We start from the raw sequence: 4,472 nt of genomic DNA, 5'->3' as shown, positions 1-4,472 counted from the left end.
CACATTTCTGCTCCTGTAAAAAGAAACATACATACATACATCCACCCTTTTGTCACTCTGGGTGGAGGTGCAATCTTGCATACTGGTGTCAAGTCAGTCAAGCTTTTGTCAGTCCAGTCAGTCCCCATTTTTTATTTGCTGACAGTAGAACCTCTCGTGACGCAATAAGTTTCTACTGCCAGCAATGACGCCATTTCAAAAAAGAAATAAGAATTTAGACTGGATTACCTCGCTGAATCCTTTTTTGACAGGGACTTGTTTTCTGATTGTCCCAAATAAGTGGCTTTCTCCTGAGCCCATTTTAATTTTGGAGAAGCTCACTTGCGATTGTTCGACATGTTGTGTAGCGCTTTCGATTCCGATCTTGCAGGCCTGCTTGAAAAAGAGAAAATTGCCAAAACAAAATTCTGCACTGTTAAAATAAAAATATGAAGGCCTCTTTTAGAAGTTGTCTAAGCGTACTCTCTTAGAATGATAGATCAAAACTGGCAGGTTCAAAGTGGTATCAAAGGAAAATGCATCAGTAAATCTCCAAAACTTTCATCCACCAGTCACACCTCACACAACAACAATATTCTATTAGATGATGCGTTTTGTTTTCCAATGTACCCAGATGTGTGTCATGATAAGACTTCCCCCACACATCAGAAACAAGAAACTCAATAATCTATTAGTCCCCACCCATCTGACGCCCCTGCAGCATTCTGTTCACCCCTGCTATGGTTCAGTCATCCTTCCCCAAAAATAATACTTGTATCACTTCTTAACCCACTAAGTGAACCGGACAAGATGATGGTAACAGAAACGCATGCTTAAAATACTGTTTGATCTTCATGAGCTTCATTGCATGTGTGTGTGTGTTAGTAGGATTAATGCATTTTTCTGTTTGTGTAATTTTGTGTACCTCTCCTCTTTGCGGTGCTCCAGACACTTTTCAATTCTCCACGTAAGGCAGTCGTTCTTTCTTCCCATTTTCCTAAACCCAAATTTCATTCCCACACTAAAACAGCTTCCTCCATGTCCTCCCTGCTCCTTCCACTGTGGTCTCATCCCATCTCCCCTCTTTGCAGCAGTCCAGTGAGAATCTATTGTCTTTCAGCTTTGTCCTGTTTTCCACCGTCTCATTTTGCCATTTTGCTCCAAAAGTGGCAAATGTTCAACTCAGGCAGTCTTTTCAAAGGTCCATTCACACACAGTGAAGTTGCAGCTCGTTGGAAATGCACATTCATCCATCCAGTCATGATGGTGCCATTTTTCTCCTCGCTGCCGCTGTCTTGCACAGCTGCTGCTGCTGGACCTTTTCTTCACTGCTCAGGATGCTGCTGTGAGCTCTTGAGATCCATCTCGTTGTTCTGGAACTGCATTTCTTGTCTTCAGGGAGAGATTCTTGGAGCTTGTGTTCTCAGGGTGACAAACACATGGAAGTTAAGCTGTAAAACAATTCAGCCAAAACTTGGCTTGAGTGTTTCTAATGGTGTAAACCTACAATTTTCTTCCGACTGCTGCACGTGGAAAATTGATCCGGGTCTGCTCTTCACCTGCAAGTGACACACTGAGACTTTTTGATCATTCTTATCACTGCTTAAAACAACACCCCTCTCTCTGGTTCTGAACTCCCTTTTCTTAAAAACCCAGAGAGATTGTAGTTGTTCTACGTTGAAAAACACCAAACCCTCTTCCTATTTTCGTCTGCTAAAAAAATAAATGTTTGTGTGTCCACCCCAGGGGAGCAGGTGGCCTGCAGTACCACCCTCTCCCTCTAGTTGGAAACAACTGTTATACATATTTCTATACTCCTCTCTTTTTTTTTTTCCAACATTTTTTAACCCCATTTCTCACTGTTTTTACACACACATCAACTTTTCCCACACAATCATTCTCTGCAATCTTACACACCACACATTTACTCAGTTCTTACCATACAGTCACGCATTGAGTTTTGTGCCTGGCCGCCTGGTGGAAGCCTGCCGCTTTACTGGATCCAGTTTCCCTTTACATTCAGAGCGTCCTCTGCAATGGCCTTCTTCCCTTACCGGCAGAAAAGTGCTAAAATACCGTCACTGCACGTAGGAATGATTTCCCAACAGTGTACTCGAACCGCCGTCCCTGTGGACCGAACACAGGCCTGGGCCGGCTTCTCCCCAACTGCGTGCTCGAGCCACTATCCTTGTGATGAGCCGTTCCCAACACAAGCCTGGGGTCTCAAACCACCAGGATTTTTCCCGACGGTGGATTTTAATTACCGTCCCTGTGCTGGACAAAAACCCGAACACAGGCCTGGGGTCTCAAACCACCAGGATTTTCCCTCCGGAGACTCGAACTCCGGAGTCGGCCAGCGTTCCCCCCCTCGGCCAGACAAACACTCTCCATGACTGTATACAAGTTAGCTACAACTCACCCATCTGCAGGAGTCCCCTCAAAGTCGATGGTCTCAGTGGTGGCTGAAACATACGGCTCCGTGACTCCTCCATTTCCTTTTCTTCAACAACTGGTAGGACAAAGGTACCTTTTTCCTCAGGGGTGAACCGTTGTTCAGCGACCACACGGATCACAACCCAATCCCAATTAAAAGGGAATCGTAATAGGCAAAGCATGAGGTAATAAAGGCATGAATAACAGTCTCCAAATTGTGTTTGGAAATTACGTTCTTTTGAATTCTTTTGGCAGCAAAGAAAGACTAGACCCAGAGTGGTCAAAACTCAAAAAATGATCTTTATTTTACATTTCCGGAAATGAAGAACTGCGGAGACGAGCACGCATCCACAGCTCTGACAAAATCACAAGGTGTATATATAGTTCGGCTACACACGCTAAGTTTCGATAAAAACAACTCTGGAGTGCACTCTGCTTAGTTTCACTTTTGTCACGGCGGGTGAGGAGAGCCGTGTGAAAATAATAAATGAGGATCCAATCGCAGGCAGTAGTAGAGAAGTGAAGGTGGTTTATCGAACACGAAATAAATATGGACAAACAGCAAATGGAGCACGAACTAAACTAGACTGGAAACAACTAAACTACAGAGCACAAACCTGGACAAGAATGAGAACGAGCAGAGGAGATGGACAGCAGGGAGAACACACGGGTGAGACATGGTGGATACACAGATGGACCAGCAACTACAATGACAGAGGACACGACTTAAATACACAGAGAAACACAGGGGAATTACACACAGGTTGTGGACACAGCTGGGAATAATCAACAAGACGAGACAGAGGTAAAACTGAACACACTCACATGAGACGCAGACCTTCACAATAAAACAGGAACAAGAAACCATCCCACTAAGACGCAGACTCGACAGAGAGAGAGACAGAAAATGACACATGGAACTAAACTAAACCTGCGAAAACATGACAACTCAAAATACTGAGTCAAACTGACCCACAACCATGACAGTACTCCCCCTCCAAGGGCTGGCTCCCGACAGCCCAAAATAAAAAAAACAGAGCACCAGACCAGGGCAAGCAGAGGGGTCCAGGAAGGAGGGTCCGAAACAAAAAACAAGGAGCACAAGAGTCCAAACACAAGAAAACAGTCCAAGAACACAGGAAAACAGATCAAAACACAACCAAATCAGAGCTCAACAAGAGTCCAAGAAAAGTTCAGGGGGTCGACCCGGGGGTCGACAACACAAGGACCAAGACAGTTCTGGACAGTTCCGTGCACACAGCAACGGCGGCAACGGGCAAACAGTTCTGGAGGCCGACCATGCACACGGCAACGGCGGCAACGGGCAAAAAGTTCTGGAGACCGACCACTTGGAAGGCAGTGGCGGCCACTGAGCAGGTCCGGAGGTCAGCTGCGATGCCAGCGGCGGCGACAAACTCTTTCCGGAGGCCGTCCCCGAAGTCCATGATGCCAACTTAGAGGCCCGGAAAACGGCCGGCAGAGGCGAGGCGGAACGGGTCAAGCTGGCTCTGACGGCGGTGTGGCAACCGCAGGACCAGACGAGGCAGGACCAGACGAGGCAGGAACAGACGAGGACGAAGGCGGAGCTGAAGCTGGACCAGACGAGGACGAAGCCGGAACTGAAGCTGGACCAGGTGAAGACGAAGACACGGAGGCTGGACCAGGCGTGGCTGAAGACATGGAGGCTGCGGAACCTGACGGCAGCGGGACGGCTGCGGAACCTGACAGTGGTGATGCTGCAGGAGGTGATGTGGATGCAGGCAACGGTGTAGAAGTCACAGGGGATGATTCAACAGGTGGTGACTGAACAAACCTCCCCGGACCGTCAGCAGACATGAGGGTGTGCTTGCTGGGTCCTCCAGGACCCCCAGCAGACGAGGTGTGGTGCTGGGTGGGCTCCACGGACCCACCAGCTGACTTGTCTTGAGGCTGGATGGGCTCCTCGGGCCCTCCAGCAGATGTGGCATGAGGCTGGACGGGCGACTCGGGCCCTCCAGCTGACGAGGCAGAACGCTGGTTGGGTTCTCCCAAACCCCCAGCAGACGAAACTTGAGGCTGGC

The sequence above is a fragment of the Haplochromis burtoni genome, unplaced genomic scaffold (assembly GCF_018398535.1).
Source record: "Haplochromis burtoni strain Fernald_Lab_line unplaced genomic scaffold, NCSU_Asbu1 Contig_636, whole genome shotgun sequence".
Taxonomy (NCBI): domain Eukaryota; kingdom Metazoa; phylum Chordata; class Actinopteri; order Cichliformes; family Cichlidae; genus Haplochromis; species Haplochromis burtoni.
This window is presented reverse-complemented; position numbering follows the sequence as displayed.